At 29.6% G+C, this 24,025-nt stretch overlaps 1 protein-coding gene across 2 annotated transcripts in view; it reads right to left on the bottom strand.

Annotated features, from left to right (window-relative positions):
- The window catches only part of LOC106677695 (serine/threonine-protein kinase MAK), a 258,305-nt gene that overhangs the window by 132,830 nt on the left and 101,450 nt on the right, over positions 1-24,025 (bottom strand). The window contains exon 2 of one of the 2 annotated variants that reach the window (XM_014415772.3): positions 4,766-4,833. The exons of the other annotated variant lie outside the window; for it this stretch is intronic. The gene's annotated coding sequence lies outside the window, so the exon portion shown is untranslated. The remainder of the gene's footprint in view (positions 1-4,765; positions 4,834-24,025) is intronic. 2 annotated transcript variants of the gene reach the window in all.

The following is a 24,025-nucleotide window of genomic DNA, read 5'->3' as shown; positions in this document are numbered from 1 at the left end:
TTTTTTTCAAGTTTTAAGGTGCTGTTTGTTTAATTATTTTCATTGCATAACAGAAAGTTGATTCGAAAACATAAACAATTTTGAAAAATTGATAGTTAAAAAAAAATACTCTACATTAAAAACAAAGATTAGAACCATTTTTTTTTTTAAGGTGGTTAGAAATATGTTTTTAGAATTTTAGCATTAGGAGGATGTCCCAAATTAGGACTTGAATACTACTAATTCGTTCGCATTTATGACACTTATATGGACATAATCGAAATAATTTGGTCGAGTAAGGTAAAAACTTTGCTCATATAAAGGCGTAATCGATGTCCCTATTAGACTCCTTCCACAAATAGTAATGCTTCTGACGATTGATTGTTGCATTTGAGCTGTAAGATAAAAACGAACCGGCAAATTACATCCTGTTTTCGTTCACTCCTTTTAAGAGCGAAGGACGTCCCGTGCACTGACGAACAGCCTTCCAAATTTAGAACCGTGTCAGACAAATAGTGGAGATAACAAAGAAGTGTAATGGTGGAACATTAACACTAGGTGGTTAAGGTTAATGGCAAGCTGGGACTGAGTAAGTGTGTTTCAAACAGCGGTTTGATGTAGATGATAAAGGGAAGCTTTCGATACTGTCATTCCAAAAGGAATTATTTTATCTTAGCTATATTGACTAGGGGATATATAATTTTTATATTCAGTTCAAAATTTTCAGAAGAGAGTAACTTAGCGTTTCGAAAAATTATTCGTTAGTATTCAAGTTATAATCAAGAGAAAAAACGAAAAATATTAATTTTGATTTTGATTTCATGATACTTTTCACGATTATAATTCTTTTTAAATTAAGAGATGCTTCAAGTTTAACTTTTACACTACTATATTTAACAATAATTAACATATTTGTTGAATATTACGAAGTATAATCACTTAAAATAACGAAATAATTAAAATCATACTACAGTATTAAAGGACAGACCGTTTTTCGTTAGTTACGGCTGACGATGAAAACCTCTAAACTAATCTTTAACAAATTTTAACTATATTAACTTCATTATACTCAGAAGGTTTATGAATAACAAAATCTATCGATATATATTAAAGAGGGTTTGTTTATTTTAGCTCACTAATTTCAGAAATTACGAGTCCGGTTATAAAAATTCTTTTTTAATGAGGTAGAACGTATATTGAGGGAGCCAAAATGCTTCATAGCCTAATGGCTAAGGTAATCCCTATGACTCTGAAGAAAGGAACAGTAACCATAAAAGCCAACAAAAAAAAATTATAAAGTGATGAAACAACCGTGGAAGCGAGTTCACTTAGCTAATAACTTTTGTATGTTATTTTTTTTTTTATTTGCAAGGCTTTATAGGGCTACCAGAATTTTTATGGTGGAAAAGTCATAACTAAATGTTGGAGGTGGCGAATAAAAATCCTAACAATGGTTCATTTTATACAATGGTATAAAGAAATAGAAATATAACTTATTCCAAACTATAACAAATTTATTTTTAATATTTTTATGATAAAAATATTTATTTATATGTTATAATAATATATAATTTTTTTATATGATTATAAAATTATCATTATTTGAAATTACGAAGCTAATTATTTACCAGAGCTCTGCGACGTGGACGTGGACGCTATCTACATATTAAAAGCAAATAAAAATACATATATTGTAAAGCTAACTTTTTTTCTATGTAATCAGCATTGAAATAAACCTCTAAAATTTTTCGATGCGGAAGAGAACATGTTCCGTATATGTGTTTTGGGCAAATCACGAACGGATTTCCTCCAATTTTATTTCAGCATTCTGGGATTCGATGGTATGCGAAATGTGGTATCATGTAATCCTATCGATATCTCTTTGCAATTTAACCTGGAAACGGTTCGAGCACTGACTATAAATGTCAATGGAGAATGGCTATGTTGAGAGTAGAGTACCTAACATGCCGTGATGGTATGTCGGATTTGAAAGGCATCTTTGGAATTTTTATGGCATAGGATCAAGATGGACTATCATCAATTTAAATAATGGATCCTTTTAATCTCTTACTGGTTTGTCGGACTTACTTTTGGTTTTGACTTGATAATAACGGAATACTTAATAGTTTTATTATAGCGTGTGGAAATACATGCACACAAGATTTGTATAAGATGGTAATTATTTCTTCAAAATTTACTCATAATTTTAATTTTGGTTCCCAAGAATTTGTTTTTTAAAAGCTAAGATAATTTTGTAATCTTAAAGATCATTAAATTGTGTAAATTATAAAATATACATTTGTTTTTAATTTAAGGAGTGACTGATAAAACTTTCATCAGAATGGCCATCTTATTTTTAATTTTAGTCACTTAATTTTTGTACAGAAAACGTGGTATAATTTTTTAGGTAATGCTTAAAATTACGTAAAAACAAAAGAAAAAAAAGAAGACAAAATTGGCAGTGGGGGGATAAAAAAACGTTATGACACCACAATGTATTTTCCAAAATTTTGAGGAGCACTGAAAGTTCGTTAATCATTACAAACCGCAACAAAAATGTTGGCCAAAAAGGGACTAGAGAATTTGCGTATGTGGATCATCAGATTGAATTTACATACGAATTTTCAACCGTTTTACTCAATTTGTTAGGCCTTTGTAGATGTGAAAAAAATCTAAAAATACAGAAAATAATTTTTAAGGGATGAAATTCATCCCCAATTTAATGACACTATTTTGCCTAAAAAACAAACCTCCTAAGGAGGCCTCCAAGTGAGGGAAAAATTATATATATGCAAATCAGACATTTTTATTTTAGATTTTTTAAAAAAGGGTATAAAACAGAACCCGACATCCTTTACCCTAAAATGATAAATGAAGTGCAAAAGTCTAAATACGCCAAAGATGTGATGATTGAACAGTCAGTACGCAATTGCTCGATAATGACAGTTCAACATCTTCCTTTATAGTTACAGCCCAGGGCTGATGAGGCAAGGAGTAGATTGTGCTTCCTCCTCGCTGGAATAGAAAGCCTTTGTTATCAGAGAGCACCTTGACCGAAGCGTTACAGAATGGTCTAGTTGTCTTATAATTAAACTAATTGTGCTCCACTCTGCCCATATGGGTCAGCCTATGGTGTAACTGGTCCCCTTCCCTGCCCGCTTGCTGTTTGTTTCTATCGTATGAGTGACTAATACCTATAGTACAGGTTATTGGATCAATATACCTAATTATGCTATATCAATTTAATGATCTATAAAAGCTATATAAACCACGATTATACCTCCTTTGCAAAAAAATAATATCCTAATAAATTGATCTATCTATATTGACTCTACTGTGTTATGATTCTCCTAAAGGACATGTCAAAAAAGCTATCGAACAGATGTTCTTTTCAATAGAAAAACTAGAGACAACCATTCTCATTTATAAAATAATATTAAAATTGTTTATTAATGGTTACTAATGTATGGTTGTGAAGTGTGGGGTGCAACATTATGTACGAAATGACAAAATTATAATCATTACATAACAAGGTCATAAGATGCCCCTTGGTTTAAAAAAAAAATAGTAAATTTTATTGAGTACTTCAAATGGAATCAATATATGAGAAGAATTCAACGTAGCATCAAAATTCCATTCCCAGTTACCAACAGTTAACGGTGCAATGGCTCACAAAGTATGAAACCCAACTTCATCTCGAAGACTGAAGCCCAGACTAATGCAAGACATTGTGCTATGAGATTTTATATGTATTTAGTTTTATTATTATTTATTTATTTTATTTTCTCTCAAATTATTTTTCTTGTATATGAGTCACTTATTTTATAATTATTATTATTATTTTTTTCATTATTAAATTCCATATTTATAATTTTTTTGACATTTTTTTACTAAATTATTTTTATTAATTAAAATTATTCAATAATTATATCATTGTAAATGATCAGGGGTGTGTTTTTGTACGATACTATACCCCAATTGCTAAAAGAAAATGTAAATGTGAAAATAATACCATAAGAACCACCTTGCTAATTTGTTAATGATGAAATATTTAAAAAAAGATATAATAAATCAGTAAATATGCTGAAAATTGTTTATAAAACCTCGAAAAAGAATCTTTAACTCTCTATAACATTATCAGAAATGATGTAAAAGCCACTTTAAAGTACAGAGAATACAGAGTTAGTTATGAAAAATAAATAGTTTCGGACCAAATAAATAGTGATTTTCAGAGCAGTATGAATAATTTAAAGTGTTATATAATGACATTAAATTTTTTAAATCGGAAAAAAAATTCCATACTTCGAAATACTTCCGATTATAGAACATATCGAGAGTCAACCTCACAGATGTTCAAGTGAAGAGTTTCAAGAAAAAAAAATTTAATTTGTTTTTGTCTTGACATTATTCATTTATTAATTATATTTTATTTTATGATCACTTATATTGCATATCAATTTTCGTCAACGCTTAAAACGCTTGCACGAATCTAGAGTAGTCATTTTCCATGTTCACAAGTCTTTGTGTTATAATGAGCAAACTACACAATATTTAAGGTTTACCATCGTTTTGTTTTGTGTTCATAAGTATGAAGATTCCAGGGAGAATAATTAATAACTTCGACTTGAGAGACTTGTTCTCAAAACAAAGTGATTATATATAATTATATAAATTTGAATAAACCTTTCTTTATATGCAAATCATTATTAAAAATATATGTCTTTATGTAATAACTCAAAAAACGTTCATTACTAATTTAGTTTTATATTGAAAAATATATACATACCTAAAATTTTTAAATCAACCAATGATTAGGTTTACAATCCTAGTTACATCAATCTACTGGAAACATACCTAAAAATAAAATTATTGTAAACAATAAAATAAAATGTAAATAATTGTTGCAGTGTAAAATTATTTATTTTCAAAAAGAAAATTTTTTTGCTTATATTATTTTATTTATATCTATCAACTTATCGATGGCTTATTTCACAAGTACAATTAAAGGGTCTCTATTTTAGGAAAATGACAACTTTTCAATTAATTTTTGTACTGATTATGATATAAAATCTACATCTGTTCAGTTAAAAAAAAAAATTGAAAAAGTTGAAATTTTCCTAAAACAGAGAACCTTAAATTGCGTTTTTCCCGAAGTTAGAGGAAATGTGCATAGAACTACTGTAAAATAAGCCATCAATTAATTTACTTATGTCTATGTTTTATACTCTCTTGTTTTCATACTTTATTGGTCATTATATTATGTATAAATTATGCATGATAGAGATGAAAAATTTAGGCCGAAACTTCGACACACAGGTTTCACTTATTAACGTGTTCTCCCTCACTTCTGATTTTACTGTTTCAGTAAAAAACATGAGAAATAGATTGCCACAAAAATAGAATACAAAGATACCTAAATAGACAATGACGAATATACAAAGTAAGCTAATAAACGACGTTTAAAATATTTTGTTTATTTATTTATTCTTTTTAATAACCTAATTATAATGTTTATTTGACTAAGATTTCTTGATATCTCCAACTTCGAAATATTTTTTAAATTAACCAAATAAAGGTAAATTATTAAACTCTCAATTTTTCAGAATGATTATTTTCCCTTTATATTTATGGCCATATCGTGAACTCTGAATTCTTCCGCAATAAATGGTTTACTGGCGCAAAAAATTCAATTCGGGTCAGTAGTCACTGAAACCAGCTCATATAAACAAACTTTATGTATTCAACTTTACATATTAGTGTAGATAAGGAAAGTGTTACACTTACGCGAAATTCCGATTTTTTCCCGTATCTTCTAGGGCGGAAAAGCTCGGACACGGTCTAATATTTTAAGATTCACCTAAAAAGCTTAATCAAAACTACATGCAAGTCACATATGGAATCCAACTCTTGTAACTACGGAAGAGAATTAGATAAATATATTTGCATTATGAAAGCACAGAGGGTCATATGGAACCCGATTTCCTCTTCTCAGATCAGGGAAGAAAGTTAAAAGATTAGCTCTACATACTCATTGCACAGAGAACGCTGACAGTATTTACGAACTTTAAGATAAGTGTTCTTCAAATTATCTGTATGTAAACAAATTATTTAACCATGGTGGAGAGGCGGTTCAAGTTTTAATTCCTTGGGACCGCTACAGGAATAAAAGTCGACTCTCCCTCCCTCCCTCCCTCCCTCATCGGATTCGAACCGACCAGACCGTGCAGTCACGAGGCAATCTCTTGCTACCAACTCCCTCAGCTACCAACAGCCTCTCACATAACATATCTGGCAAGGAACAGAGGAGTCACCTTAGGCAAAGTCAAGAAGATGTAGAAGGTTTTAAGAAATAGATCAAGGCTCTCCTAACACTGTAAGGTATATGGGTTGGTTAAAGAATAATATATAAAAGTCTGACGAAAAATGACCTAAGTAAATAAATAGTTCGCAGCAAGCAAAATTTCTAATATATTGTTACAAATACACGAGTTGTGTGTTTGAAAATAACTTTTAGTGTACTGATTAGAGTGAAGATGAAAATGTTTGACAATGACCAATAGTATCGAATGAAATGTTACAAAATAGGTGTAAAATTAGATTGTGATGAATTTTTTTTTTTATTAAAACAGGTGGGTTTAATGTGGTTCATAAGGTTTTTCCTTAATTTTTTTTATCGATATTTAATTAGTAGTATATCAACACTTAAGTCGAATATTTTAGAAATTAAAATAAAGATTAATGTAAAATCTATACTTGAAGAGGCTATGAAACGGACCTCTCTTTCGAGACGAGGCCATGGTCTACTCCACCGTAATGATAGACTACACGACAGACCGGCTTCGACTTCTCACGACCAACACTCCTTCCAAAAGGTTATAAACTGAGTATCCAAAGCCTCTTTCTTCTCTATCAGGGATATTCCCACCGGGCGGGTCAGGGATTTTTTCAATTCTTTTTTTCATATCCTCAGAGGAGGCATTGGTATATTATTTTTCAAGATATAAATTTAGACTTGTTATCAGTTTGACGTAAGATTTCGACCGCTTAATATCTAAATGCAAAAAACCTGTGCTATAACTAAACAAGATCCGTATGGAGATGATACCAGTAAGAAAGTTTATTGCTAAACCCTTAAATCGTTAGGCTCTCAAAAACAAAACTTTTCGGCAAAATCCTGGAATTAACCATGCAATAAAAATACACATACTGGCCGACTAATTCAGGTGCTAGCTCATGTACAGCTTACAGACGTATATTTACACCATTATTCCAGCAGTTAATATAAAATATTTGGAAATACAGAGGTAATTACTGTTGAGGCAATTTTTATCTATAAGTTACAAAACAATGACAAAATTAAAAGCTAGGTTAACCGAGCCAAAGAATTTGATTAATATAGGTAATTTAAAAAATCGAAGAGTGAGGTATAGTAACTATGGAAAAAAAAATCATTTTCTGACGTCAATAATATTCTGGAACATGACGACATCGACTAGTGTGACTTCTTATTTGTATATGAGACCAATACGAGTGAAAAATATTAGGGCATTTGGTATATGATGGATAGGAAGATTTCCTGGTCTTAATTTCAACTACCGATTAAGTGGGACATAACTGGGATAACCATTGCAAACGACTAATTTGGAATTTTCATATAAAACTGAAAAGTCAGCAAACTGTTGGAAAATTCGAAGTGTCACACAATTACTAGAAAAACTGCTCAACTTTACTGTTTATTATTAATTTGTTAAAATGACTACAAAGTGTTTTGGAACTTGGGGCTGAAACCTTGGAACTGTCGAATTCCTCTCGTACCCAATACAAAATCCTTCGTATAATCCTTAATGTTCCTTTCTTTATTACAAATAAAAGTATTCATAATGACCTTAATGTTCCATATGTAGCATATCTGACTAGAACCAAATATGCATCCTTCCCTAATAAACTTACCGTTTCTAACCTTGCTTCCTCTTTAATTGCTGATAATCTTTCAAGGAATGTGAAAAGAAGCCTCAACATCTTCTGATATAGAAATTCTATTGGAGTGCTACCAATACGTAATTCCTTCAGAAATCTGTATAATATAAATCAGTTGAAATTTAATTGTTAGTTTTTTTAAGAGTTTTATTACAGTTGTAAATTTCAATAATTGAATAAAAAAAGTTGTTTTTTAAAACAGTTCTTTGTGTAAAGTAGTAGTTACAGATATATACCTTGAATCTTCTATCTTCTTAGTGATTGATATTTATTTACTGCCATTTCAGTGGTTTATCTACCAAGAAATTAATTACATTTTTTTTCATTATTGCTTTAATAATTTATTCAAATAATTATGAAAGGTCAAGGATTAGCTACATGGTACCTTATTTTTTTAAAGTTATTAATCTTGCAAATCCTCAAGGTATCCTCTATATTGCGTGGTATTACCAGCTGCGACCCGACTGGGATCGAACCCCGTTAAAAGTAAAGGTGGACCCTCGAGGAACCGGTTGCTAGGGGGTCACCCAACCCAACCGCCACATCGGGCCCCTTACATACGGTCAACCAATCGCCTGTCTTATCCTTACATAACCTAACATACTATCTGTAATATCAGTTGAATCTAGGAATAACGAGGTCTGAGGAGAAGACTATCCAAAAATCATATATTTAATTGAAGAGGATTCGAGTAAAGTGAAGTAAAATAGTATATATTATTTCACAGAGCCTAAAACATAGTAATAAATTGAGCTGTTTGTTAAAAAATTGTTTCTTTTATATAATTCTCTATTCTTTTTATCTGAATGTTATAATTCATCTTAGTTGGCATTATTCGAAATAATATATGAGGCAAAGCGATTAATAACATCAACAAACACGGTTTGATAATCCGTTCACAAGCAATTTTTTTTTCAAATAATTCAATATGTACAGAAAAAATATGCATAATTTTTCAAATATGAAAAGAAAAAAGATTCTTTCCGATTTATAAATAGTCACCAAAATGTGTTTAATTTTTTTCAAATAGTACGTATTTGATTATCCCAAAGATATCTCTAATTAAAAAGTAACTTTAGGATACGGCACCATCTTTTTTAAAACTCCATTTTAACTTATAAAAAAAATATCTTTGAGCCCCTGCCAGAGTAACGGTATTGCATTGTTGATACAAAGACATACTATTATCAAAAATTTTATTTTAATTTCGACACTCAGATTTAATTACCAAAACCTTTGTCTTCTAATTTTTAACCCTCTAATCAGAGTCTTAACGTTATATTTTATTGAGCCCATTACATGTTTTTCTGGGATCCATGTAAATAAATAATGCGGAGGCACGAACTCATTTTTTAAATTAGAAACAACTTTACAATACAAGAGAATTCTACCACAAACAACAGTCGGTGTTGCTCTGCTTCTTTACATAGAGATAACTAACTTCTTTAAAAACTATTTTTTTTTTGCACTTTTCAGGTCAATGGCTTCACGCGCGGGTTCAGTAACAGTAAAACTTGATATAATGTACTAAGAAAGAAAAAATAAAATTATTAATTTTATTAATCTATTCAGGCCAATACAGCATTTTTGAGAATCAAACTGAATTCAGTATCTTATATCTTCAAAAGTATTAATGCAATTATTTTTATCGTTCAATAACACATTATTTTTTTAGTTCAGAAAGACTATGTTAATCTGCTTTGTTTATGATTTTCAAAAATAATAATTGCGGTATCTATTTTTTTAAAACAACAAGACCGATCTGGTGGTTTGTTTTTTTAATTTAGATAAATTTCAATTTTTTATACAATGAAATTTTAATAATAGGAGCACGCTACGCTATTGTATAATATGTTATACGTTATTGAATAATGATAATAATAATACAAGCTGCGGCAATCAAGTGCAATAATTTTCATATAACACATACATTTCCATCAAGCTAAAGAAAATAGGGAAAGAGAAAAAAAATGTGAATTATAACAATGCTACTAAAAACATTATATATAAGATAAAGAAAAACAAATTTATGTAAAAAATAAAATAAATGAATTTGGCATACCTACAAATATATACAATATTTACATTCAGTCTACAACTTTGAACCAACTTTTGCCGCCCTAATGTGGAACGCAAAGCAGGGATTCTAGGATCCCAAAGCTTATCTTTACGACTTTATAAAACATTACTTTTTTAGAACGCTTTTCATTAACCCTTTATTTGGAATAATAATACATTTTTCGCAATAATAAATTTTTTTCAATCGATAAAATAAAGTTCAGTTAAATTATACAGCACAAGAAATATCCGTTTCAGCTGTCAGAATATTTTGGGACTGATGTTAACATTTTCAGAAAATATTCTAGTTTCAGGAATTCTATCCTAAAACGGACCCGGCCGTTTAAAATACAACCGCTGTATTACGTGGTATTATTCTCTTCTGAACAATTTTTGGAATAAAAACTTTGAAAACGAAAAAGAATTTGTCATACAGGTAAAAGTTTACATGAACCTACATTTTGGATAGGGAAAGGAGAGGACTTTGGATGATCGTCAGGACTAGTCAGGCGACCATCAGCTGTCAATGGGCCGTGAAGATTGGTCCAGATATCGGCTGCTGGATCCAGGCCGGCCCACAACTGGGTTAGTCAGGGGGTCTTCGAGTGTCGCCTTCGTGAAGGCCACTGTCAGGGTGTCTGCAGAACCCTATGGGGCAAGTCGTAGGTGGAAATCGAATCGAATAAACGATGAATGGACATAAATGTATCGATATCATTTTCAGCATGTCGGATAGTTGTTAAAATCAAACGTCATTAACTAAAGATACAAAGATGATACCTTGACCCATTTCATGACATAAAATCACTCATATTTTGTTACTTAATTTAATTTATTAAACGAAGAGCCATCGTTATCCCGATAGACTTCTTTATTTTTTTTTTATAGTAAAATATTACGATTCAGGTAATCTATGAAGAATATTTTTGGTTATAAACGAAGTAAATATTTCTTATTGATTTGGGTGGTCTTTATTAAAAAGCTTGCTACCACCAAATTATATATAATAAATAAATATTTTAGTGTTAAGAAACAACAGTGAGTTATCTAGAACTGTTCTCCTTAGTAGATTGGAAGAAGAAGGAACACACAAATATTGGCAGAAACAAATGCTGATTATTTAATTAACGTATTTAATATTTAAACAAAATTCTGAGACGATAAAAAGCAATTTTAAAAAGGAAATATTTAGTCATCCTGCGGGTCGGTATTCTTCATATCAACCTACTGAATTCCAATTGCTGATAAAGTTTCTGATGTAGGGTAGTTTCCAAGGATATTGAGCATTTAAAAGTCATTACAGCTTTGTATTCTGTGGTTTTCAAGCACAGAAGATGGGTATACACAGTTGGAATGCTACCCAGGGTAGTATAGGAAGATTCACTGGATGAAGGTCCCAACATCTTCACTTTCCTTAATAAAAACAATGAGACAATTCTGCTTCTCTAAAAAAGCAACAGTTTTTTCTCAAACGAGGAGAAGATGGTTGGGGGTGCGGTCAAAGATAAACATAAATAAGTTGGATTAACCTATTTTATTGTGCCAACGTTTCGGCTAGAGTTTCTAGCCTTCTTCAGGGCTAAAAACAGGACAAGATAACAACCACAGTAAGTATAAAAAAATAAAAAATAAAGTATAAACAGAATAATTTTACACATAAAAAGAATAATTTGACAAAATAGAATTGAAAAATGAAGTGATGAGAGAAGCGGGAAATAAAATGTATACATAGGTAATTGAAAAAGTGGATAAAATAACATAATTAAGGAAATGAAATAAAAATGAAGTTATATAATCCAAAGAAGTATGAACATATTAGTTATTAATAATTTAAAAATTGAAATATGGAAAGAAAATGAAAATTGAGTGGAAGAAAATATATGTAACAATAACAGTTGATAAAGAGGCAAAATATAAGTAAAGTATACCAAGAAATGAATAGAAAAAAAAATTCTGAAAACACCAATAATAATATAGTTAACAAAACTTATAACGCGGGTAAGTGGAGAAAATAAGGGGTAAGAGTAAAATAAAGAAAGGAAAAAAAAAAGAAAACAAAAAAAAAGAATAAAAACGAACCTGTTAGCTGGAAAATCAAACGCCTAATGGATACTGCGCTAATGACGGCCAAACTCTGAATTAAAAAAGCCGTTACAAGTTTTTTTTCAAAATTTTTTTATGTCAGTATGCTGTTTAGATATGTTTATCATGGGCGTACCCAGCGAGAAGCAGAGGGGGCAGCTTTTCTCCTTCTGTAGGCTAGAGGAAGAAGGAACACGCAAATATTGGCAAAAATAAATGCTTATTATTTAAAGAACCTTATTAATTATTGAAACAAAATAGGAAATTTCATTTTTCTGAAAAAAAAATCTGAAAAAAGGCAGATACACTCCCCCTATAAGTTAAAAAAAATTAATTTAATAAACATTAATTTTTGTTGCAAATAATTGTAATAAATAATAAAGCAATGCTATAATTATATATAATTTTCATAAAAATGTGGTTTCATTCGCCCTTTCCATGCTAAAATGACAGCCTGAAAGACAATGGCTTGGCTTCTCCCTATGTTTTGATTACGCCTTTCTTTATCACTGTTATCAGACCAATTATGAGGTAACTGTAGGAGCTACATCCTTATTGCACGACCAAGTTATATTATGAAATTAATATCCAGAGGATATCTCCGATGATAATACACTTATTGGCATATAGCACCATGAATAGGAAATATCGATCAATATTTATTTATCATTTATTTATTTATTTATTTGTCGTTGGTAAAATAAAATATAATGATAAAGCTAATTTTCGCGTTTAATAGAACATATAAGGATAAAAATAAAATTAAGATGTCACTATATTTTATAGCCTAGAAAGTCTTCACGACGACAGTTTGACTTTCTACGTAATACCGAACCCGATTGCTTTCATCCTCTAGAAAAGTCGTAAAAAAATGAGTTTCTAATATCGCGATATTTCAGATTAGGCGATAAACGTGATGATTGGTCCTATAAAATTTTTTTTTTTAATCTGAATTTAAACGTCGAAGAGTAATGCCAGTATAATTGCAAAAGCTATTAATGCTATAAAAAATATGCCTTCGAGATAGATTGGTGGACTTTCTCCCGTCGGCCTGTGACGAACCCTCTAAGGAACCGAAGATGAATGTGGCTGCTGGCTCATGTTCCAAGACGGTCTAGTTTCCTCCAGTCAGGCTCCTATTGGCTAACTCACTGTCACCATATTGTCACTCTGCTTCTATATCTATACCTTAACTGTGCATAGACGGACCGTTTTGTTGAATGGGCTGCTATTCGCATGTTAGGATAAAGAAAAAATTAAGTAACTCTTATAAAAGCTAATTAATCAATTTATATTTTTTATGACGTTTCACTAATTAATCTATTCTTGGTACGAGAACATAGGCCCATTACATTTTGGATGTTCAGATATCCTTAGTGTTTTAAGAATCTATGGCAAACAGTCGTAGATTGAATATTTCGCCAAGAAGAGGTCTCCTTTCTATAAAATCTTAATAAACGAAGCTATACATTTTTTTCCCGAATACTATTTATTTTGTATTTTATTCATTAGTTTCCTAGAAAAGGATTTAAAAAATGTTTAATATATCTTCCCTGACAAATTTCCTGAAACTCTTGTCTTATCCTAATTGGATTGAGTTTTGTTAAATTTTAGTTAAAATTCTAATTTTTAATTATTAGCAATTTTTTTTTTAATTTAAAATACTTTTATTTATTGATAGATATTACAATCTGCCACACAGTTGTGAGCAATAGGTAATAGTGATGAATGATCTCATACATACTAAAATAAAATAAAATAAAAAATGAACGAAAAATAAAATCCGCCATATTCTGAATATTAGAACAGAAGTTGACTATTTCCAGGACTAGAATCGTCATATTTTCAACTGGTGTCGAAGTCTTTATCGTTTCAACTTTCGAAAAGATTTAAAGAAATGGCTGGGATTGAATAGGGGGTTTCAATGTCTTGGTGAAGTTGTGAAGACTTGGGCGGTACAAACCCAATGATAGGAAGTCATATTAGAAGGAATATTAAGGTGATAATATTCCATGCTTGATATAATGGTTTATTGATTTTTAAAATAAAACAGCAACCCCCTTGCTGATACAGTTTTCAACTAAACAGCAATTTAACTCAATAATCTTTTATTTCACCGGGTAATAACAGTGAGATGTAGATGTACTTTCCAAAGTATTGCTGAGTTTTAACCTCATCCAGTTATTCTGAAGCGCACCTAACTCAGACATGTTTAATGGAGTGTAGTAATTTTATTTTTGCTTGGTTCTGATAGTGAATCAGATTTTAAGAAGAATTAATATCGGAACTTTTTAATGTGGTGCGTCTTGACTCCGTACCTTAACCAGTAAATCGATAAAAACTTGTTGTAAGTATTCAACGACGATTTCGAATGGTGCGAAAAACCGAAAAAGTGTAATTTCTCATAAGAAGAAAATTTCACCATAAGCAATGATTCATTTATGTTTTGTGCACTTAATATTAAATTTATTAATCTCAGCTATTCGAGGAAACTCAAACAATGAAGACGTATTCAAATCAAAAATCGATCTTAAAGCGCCTTTTGCACGGAAATCAACGGTTCAAAAAAGTGTCAGATAAGATATTTTCTTGAAATCTGATTTACCATAAAATTTGTAAAAAAAAATAAATAAAATAAAAACCATCCATTTAAAATTTCAGGATTAGGTGCGCTAGATAAGTACTGAATAATGTTAGGTCATTAACAATACCAATGGCTACTGTTATGAACAGCGAAAATCATAGTTTCAAAAATGACAAAGATTAGGGGAAATTAACAAGTAAAAATCATGGACTTCAAAGTTATGTGGAAAGAAAAATATAGGTGAGCTAAAGATGAAAATTTACATCATCATTACAATAATATATTAAAAAAAATTCAGCTTTTTATAGAAATGGCTTAAAATTGAAATTATTTGTACCATTAAAAGTTACCAGTTGTTATTAGAGAATATTTAACTGCTATTACAGTATGAGCGTATGTTTCCTTAACGATTTTGCGATATGAATTGAATGTTGATGTAGATACTTACTATATAACCCATAATCTATTGAAAGTCGCACAGTGTTAATAAAAATGCTTAGAATAAAAAGATAAGTGATGGTGATATAGTCAGATTAATATAAGGTAATAAATAATAAAAGAATAAATGAGCGGAAATGTATTACATTGCGCTAAAATTAGCAAGTGATTGGAAATTTCTCAAACGGTTCAAATGGTTAGAGATATGACCTATTTAGTTCTCGACGCAACCGCAAATGCTGGTGAAAATAGCTTTCCTAGCATTTATGTTAGAAATTATTACTGAATCGGGTCAGCGGCTACGTATTTTATTAACAATGTAACATTGCTCTACGATTCTCAATGCTATAAACATTTGGTACGAGAAATAATGTCCAACTTCCGTAAGCATAATTGTAAGGAAAACTTCACACCCGTCAAAGCAAATTCAACACATACATTTTTTATTTAGTATGATATTATAGCTTGAAAACATTATGTTGTAAATAAAATTGTAGGAGATGACCATAAAATTATTAGGTAACATGAACCTTTTTTATTTTATACTTATTACAGTTTAGAAAAAAATATTGTTGTTTACACCTTGTTCCTTGAAAATATCTATAAGCAATGAGGCAATATATTATACGTTAATTTGTATTTTGGACGGTTATTAATGTTTATTGTTATTATATTTAATTATATTTGTGTAGCTTTAATTAGCTGCAATATAATAATAATGTTTCCCATATTTTGACTGTGAAACGGAGAGGATTATATATCATTTTTATTGCAATTTTTTCGGCGATAGAAATTGCACTTTGGAATCTCCGGACTCTACAATTATTAAAAACATTCAAACAAGCTGAGCGAGCGAGCTAACAAATTAATTTTAATCAGGATATAATTTGGTTTATTCATCCCTTTCTTGTTCCTCGTGTTTCTTATAGTCCCACCGTATTCCCAGTCCTCACGAATTTAATCATTCCAACATGTGAGTGGTTCCTTATAAGTCTCTTTTTAAAAGTCTCGATATATATAATGTAAAAAAATCAAGAGGAAGGGTGCTGTCTTTTATTTTCTTAATTTTATTATATAGGTAAACTCGAATGTGGGAAATGCAAAAATGCATTAGGGGAACTTTTAGCAACCAAAAAATCTCTAAATTATAAGACCTTGATTTTGATTTTTTCAGTAATTCCTGAAAATTACTTCTTAGAGAAAAAGTTGAGGCACGATAAATTTTGCATGGAATGAGCTATTGATATTATAAATTTGATCAGAGAATATGGTTCAAAGCAGCTATGCAAGAACAATAATTTTCACAAAGTTTAAAAAGAAATTCAAACTAGTGTGTCTGTATCATGAAAATGACTGTCAATAATAACTTCATAATAATCTAGTAAGAACTGTAGGACAATTATTTTTTAAGAACCAGCCGGTATTTTGATTCTTATTTCTCTCCACAAAAATCCACTTTTTCAAACGTTTGGGTTTTTGAAGATATCTGAAATAAAAACCAATTAAATTTTATTTAATTTGGTTCTGCTTGGCTGTTTTCGAATATCAACTATTTTTTACGATATTTCTCAAAAGTAGGAGACTGTAACGAAATGTAATGACTTTTTAGAAGTAAATTTATGAAGAACTGTTGTATCTTAAAAAAGTAATAGTCATACAGAATTCATTTTGGTTTCTAATTGTATCGACTTTATACATATTCTCTCAGGCATAGTTTTGGATTTATGAAGTTGCAATTACAAAAGTAGGAAGGTTTTCCTTAAAACCCGAAGTAATGTTGTAGTTCATAAGCAAACATTGCAAACCAATTTTTCTTTTAATAGTTACGTAGTAGACCCTAAAAACTAGCTTCGAAATTCCTCTTCACCGGTATTATCATTGATGAAGACATTCCTGCAGTAAGCTTGAAAAAATGCCACGACAGCTGGCTGCAAGATCCCTATCTACTTTACCATTTTGTGGATCTCTCCAGCTGCTGCAGATAGGACAGCCAACCTCCATCAAGATTCTTCAACACAATATGAATTTTCATCTTGCCACTTTCCACGGACGGCATTCAATGATAATAGCAACGACCCCATCAGATAGTGCCATTGTCTCAGCGGTCTTGTTGGCCGTTGCCACAACCAACAGCTCTCTTCTTGCCCAGGTTTCCCAAAATCCGGTCCGAGGCTATATCGGGCACCTCTGGCGTAACTGTACCCGGCCGGTCGGGCGAGCTTTGCGAAACACACTCAAGATCTAGAAGATATTGCAGTAATCAATGGGATTCCGTAGAACAATCTTATTGATCTTTGCTCGTGCTATTCAATAGAAAGATCTGATTTCAGTTTTTTTCTCTCTTAATTTTCACTTGCACAGTACTATAATTGCCAGAGAACTCTTGAGTACTTGGAATCTCACGAATTTTATGAAAATGACCAATCCAATTAAATGTAACGCTTGTGATAGTCCAATGATAGTGGAATTCAAAAGCTGCAGTGCCAATTCCACAACTAAAACCGCCCAGAAAATATAAATAATTGTTTTAATATGATTTATTAAATTCCCAATATATGATTATGCATACAGTTTTTAAAATAATATATCCATGTACATATTATATTCACATGTAGTTACAAAACATTTTAATAAATAAAAGTAATGTGCTTACATTTCTTTAGAAATGTTTGTATCATCCCAGTTCTTCATCGGTTATTTGGTTTCTTATTTACTTATTAATAATGTTTATGATAGAAAACATTTAAGGAACTTTCTATCAAAATTATTCTGGGTGCATCTAATCTAGATAAGTTAAATTATTTATTAAAAATAATGATCAATTTTGAAATAAACCGAATAAATTTTGGTTGTAAAATATTTATAAGCGAAAAAACCTTATTAAGTTAGCATCTTATTCAAAAGGTTAGTGCATTTATCTCTTACTAAATTTCTGTTTTAATAGCAGGAAATTTAAATTTGTATTTCCCTAAACCTTACAAGCCATGTTTAGCCAAGAATATAATTCGATTCTGAAAAGTCGAAAACTTAAACCATTTATTTTCGTTTGAGAGGAATTATAATAAATGCTTGAATTCCTTTCACTTGTCGAATGTCTTGAGCTCTCATTAGAAAACATTAGTTTATTTTTGTAATTACTTTTAAGATAAGTTCTCTATCAATGTTAATAAATTTTTTCCAAAAAATAAATAATTTAAAAAAAATCTTTAACGAGTGGGACGATGTTTTTGAAATTTATCTTAAGCCTTTAGCTTAAGGTACTCATTGTACCTGTAGTTTTCTCATAGGCTTTTTTAGAATGGTAATTAAATTCTCTATAAAAAAAAAAGAAAAAACATCAAAACCATTGTCAGCACATATCTGGCAAATTGAATGTTAGAAATATAACCATGCTATTAGTTGTATTTGGGTAGATTGTTTTGATAACCATTTTAATTTTTTGTAAGTTTTTAGAATAACTCAAAAAACTATATTACACATTCCTGAACTTTCAAAAAATAAACAAATTCTAGATAATTATACTGGCAAGGCAGATCTTCATTGGACTTACATTATTGTGTCATAATTTGCTGCGTTTTGTTTGTATGTTCAAGCTTTTAAATTTTTAATATTCCTTTATTAACTTCATAATTACAATGATTTTGTGGTTTTATAGACATATTATTATACATTTGTAGTCCATGCGGTTTTATTTATACATATTAGATATATTATATAAACCACTAATAAATGTTAAATAACTTTAATTGGTTGAATATCTTCAATCATGTTATATTATAATGAAGATTATAATAATATAATTGGCTTAAGGAAAGATAAAGATAATTATTGAGGAAGTAGTTGCTTTGTAATCATTGTAGCGATTCTAGGTCAGTCCTTTTGTAGCTTAGATTGTTTCGGAGGTGGGTTAGTGAGTGTGTGGGTTCACTGGTCTCGACAGCTCAATACAATTATTTGGCCTCCTTAAGTCAAAGACAATAAATCTTAAAAATATTTCTACTCTATTAACTTGTCCAATAAGTTTATTCAAATTGGCAACAGTCTAAATTCAGTGCCAAAAATAAATTTAGATGTATGGGTTTGATTAGGAATATATATACAAATCTATTTTCTAAAACCTATTTTAAAAAAATTGTATTAATTTGGCGAAATATAGTGTTCGAAATTACTGCAACGTTAAATAAAAATGTATTAATGATGTATGAATTAGGTATTATATACGTTTTGGTTTAATTGGTTTCAATAGTGAACCTCCCGTATTCGGACCATTAACTTTCTATGAATTGCGTTTCAAAATCCTAAAATTGAAAAATATCCGTCCATCAGCAATTTGTCTTTGAGACTAACATGCCATTGTTTTCAGATTTGGCACAAAAATCATAAATCACCTCATGATGATCTTCAAAACTCGACATAATCATTCGTCATTTTGATACAAAATTAATAATTTCATGTACAATATCTCGTTTATGAAGATTAGGACCAAATATTCTAGAATCATTGAACTACACAAAAACAAATAACAATAAAATGTAAAATCTAATACTTTCATAAAAATAATTACCCTAAGGTCAAAAACTTTATGAAAAGATACTTTAATACATATTTTTAATTTTTTTTTAAATTACTACTGTTTATCATTTACATGACAGTTTAATCAATCATTATAAAAATAATATATCTTTTATAATTATTTCAATTGGTTTTGAGACTTATTATTGCATGAATATATATTTAATATTTAATTTTTTTTAATTTAAAATCATTCCTGTAGGTAATTTGCATAAATTATTATACATATTCACAAGTTATGTCTTATATACTGGAAGAATTTCATATGTTATTAGATATTGTGAATAAAAAGGTACTCTTCCTTGTTGTAATTATTTATTTTATATCATTAATAAACAATAATATTTCTGGTTTGTCACCCCATCATGAGCTATCTGATTAAGCATATATTTAAATTACATTTTGTTTTCTCCTTATTAGTTTTATACTGCTAATAATAATATATTGTTATCACTAATATAAAATTTTTAATAATGGAAAAACAAACATATTCTAAATAAGGAGATATGTTGAGTAACGTTGTTATTGTTTATTAATGATATAAAATTAATAATTAAAGCAAGGAAGAGTACCTTTTCATTCACAAGATTTAATTATAAATTACCATTTGTTTCGTAATCAAATAAAAAACCCGTGGGATCAGGGATTATTATGAAATTAAATCATTATAAATTCAAAGTATTATATAGAAAAAAACAGAGGTTAAATATAAAATTAAAAATGAGCTCTGATATATGTTAAATTTAAATGCTGGTTTGTTCCACAAATATTTCATTTTAATTTATTTTTAAAAATCGAAATATGTTCTTTCGAGAACAGAAGGGCATAATACCCAAGATTTGATCCTAAGGAAATGGAGAAAGTTCTAAAGCAGACGAAAAAGTGTTCACTACTTTCTTAGAATTTCTAAAAAATAATTTATAGCTATAAACTCATATAAAACAAATTTATTTTAAAAGATAAGACCGAACTCGAATCCATGTGTTCCATAAGTTGGATAAATATTATGGACGGTACTTCTTTAGGGACGATCGTCAAATGCGGGCTCACATTGGAAGCAAATATTTTTAATGAGCGTTGAGCTAAGTGTATCTTACGGATTAAAGCGAACAAATTAATAAAAAATTTTATTCAACGTTCAGATATTTTTTTCTGACTTTTTAAGATTATCATAAAAATAATGATATATAAGATAATTCTGTTGCATTTCACTCCTAATTGCTAAAAAAAAAAAAATGGCGTTTCAAGACGATTTTTGAATCAAACCCTAAATTTCCAAATAAATGTTTAAAATAAATTTTATAACCATTATTGGTAATGTCTTATAGATTTTTTTTCAACATAGGGTACATTGAGAGGTAAACACTAAGCGAGATTTTGAAAATTTTTATTTAGATTTTCTCTCACTACCTGTCATAAGTAAGTGAGGAAATTGGAAAAAAAAATCGGTAAAATTAATATCAAAATACATTAAAAAAATAAAATTATAAATGATGAACTAACGTCTCTAATTGAAAACGAATTTATATAAAATACTTCTTTGGTCCACAATTTTTCTATATTTGCACAATAAATTTTACAAACCTCTATTTCACTTTTTTCTTTCAAAACTTCATTTACATTGCAAAAATAGGAAACAAAGGCTCACTCAGAAATTCCGCTGAGGTCCTTGGAAACGGTGAAAATACATTATCTCTCCGTTCATCATTTATCGAAAGGTCGGTTTGGAAGGTTAAAGATCGCCTTACCTTTCCCCAAATGCCATCGGTCAAGGAGTTTGAATTGTTTAATTTTTCGCCGCAGGATTCCTTCTGGATAACAGTGTCCTGAGCTAGGGTGTCTATGGCACGAGTCGTTGTAATTGCTGTACCGCGGTTTATCCTTGGCGTGTGCTTTTATGGGATGAATAGATTAGAAAGTTGTCTCGATATCCCTAATGAGCCATGTATTTGATTACGAATATTTTAGTTTGGATATTAGTCGTTTCTAATAAATTATCTTTTCCTTCATGATCAGAGGCGTAGCTATCCAAAACTTCAAGGGATGTGCATGGAGCCATCATCAGATAAAAATGCACTAAGTTAAATTAAATAACACAAGTAAAACATCAGTAAGCCTTTATAACAGAAACATTGTTGTTTTAAAGAAGAAAATACATTAGGTGAAATATTGTTGATACTATTTCACTATTTTATAAAGAATAGAAATTAATCGAAACAGCCGTTTGTAGCTCCAAATTGATATTCGATGTACAGAAAAACAAAGGTTTAGTTCTAAAACTATGTACTTGGCATTTCATTGATATGTAATTGTTTGGTACTTATGTTTAATAATTAAATATTTATTATACATGATAATTTATAATTATTATTAACTTTCACGTTTCCTGGTTCATTTAATTTTTTCAAATTTGTTGCGAAATAGTATAAACTCAATTTATTTTATTTTTTTTAATTTGATATTTGAATGGCTTAATAATATTTTATATATATATTTGTGATGCAGTTTAAAAACTACTGATACAATTGTTTAAAAAAAAGATCATTCGAATTAAACATATATTTAGGTTAATTAAATTTTGCATTTATCCCCTTTGGTATATTCACGACTAAAAACAACAATTTTAATACTAATCATTATCAATATTTTAAGGTTTCCGACTTGTAAAATGTATTATTTCTATACTTTTCATAGCATTTTTTTTTTTCAAAGAAAGGCTGTTCCCAATGTACAACATTAGGCAGAAATCATTACATATTTAATTACATCTTCAATTAGATGTTTAAGTTACATTATAATCACACTTAAATAACCATCAAATGGTCCAAAACATTAGTGGTTTTGAAGAACAATCACTCTGAAGTAATTGTAAGACTCAAAGTAACTGCAATTACACCATACAATTACAGTAATTGTAATTGTGACTCTCAATTTCAATTACTTCTTGGCCCTTATTAATCGCAACTACAATTCCACGTAATTTAACTCATATGGGTATTCAGTTTATTTTAAAATATTTCTTATGAGCAGATATCCTAAAAGTTAAAATGAATCGATACGCAAGTTCATGATCATAAAACCAATTTTATATTTATTTTTATCATCTTCGAAAACTTATAAATGAACATAACACGTTAATAAAAAGCTCTACGTCAGCGCGCAATCTTATACTGAACGTTTTCATATTTTGGAGGGAAATTACTTTTAATTACTTAGAATTCCAGAGAAAAAATAACCATTACGGAATAATGTGATTTGTGATCGTAATTACATTTACTAGCCATTGTAATTTTACTTCTTCAATTCCAAATTACTTTAATTGTTATTGTAATTACTTTTTGTGCAACTCTGCTCTAGGAGATATCTATTTACGCCAGGTCTATGATAGTTATTAAGAGATGTAATACGTTTCAACAATAATAAAGTTTAATGAACTAATACTAAAACAATCGTCAATTACGCTTATCTCATCTCTCATGACACATTTAATTCGCAGTTATTTAATTGGTGACAATAGCTCATTGATGCTCGATGAAAATATGTGATTGTATTTTTATCTGTTAAGATTATCGCACAACTGTCGGTCGATTTCCTGATTTCTAACCGAGGGTAATGACCAAAGTTCCCAACTGTCATAAGATGTCGGTAATAACGGGACTCATAACTATATTGAACCACGGATGAGAACCTGCTGAGAAGAATATTAATGCTTTGTCGGTTCAAGTACAGTTGTACACTTATTGATTTTTAATCGACTCATTATCGATTGACAGTTTTTGATTAATTAATGTACATTGTATACAACATTCTAATGAATGAAGGATATATTCAATATCATTTTCATCGACGTTATCGAACTCTACTGCTACAGTGTTTTTACTAATGAATTCAATCCTTTTAGTGCTGGTCGAGCGTATCGTACATAAGCAAAGAATGTCAGCAAAAATAAATTAAAAAATAATTTAACAATCTTCAAAAGTTGATAGTTCACTCTTAAAGCTAAGTAGAATAATAAAATTAAATAAAAAAAAAATATATGACCACCATCCGCGGCTTCTCTCAGAAACTATCCAGCAGATGTTTTTTAGATTTAATATCCAAATTAAAGTTTCATCCAACCAATGATAATACTGTAATCTTGAAATTAGCATCAACCTATCTATGATTTAATTAATAAGGTTAATAATTTATTTTTCGTGAATATATCGATTTAACACTGAATTCCTATTCAGGACTGGAAACAATGTTTCTATTACCCCGAATGTTCTGTCCCACTAATTATTTATGTATTTTATGAAATTTAATTTAGATTTTAAACATATATTTTATATTTAT

The sequence above is a fragment of the Halyomorpha halys genome, unplaced genomic scaffold, assembly GCF_000696795.3.
Source record: "Halyomorpha halys isolate HHAL.00 unplaced genomic scaffold, Hhal_1.1 Scaffold106.1, whole genome shotgun sequence".
Lineage (NCBI taxonomy): Eukaryota > Metazoa > Arthropoda > Insecta > Hemiptera > Pentatomidae > Halyomorpha > Halyomorpha halys.
Note: the sequence above shows the minus strand (reverse complement) of the source record. Positions and strands in the feature narration are given on the sequence as shown.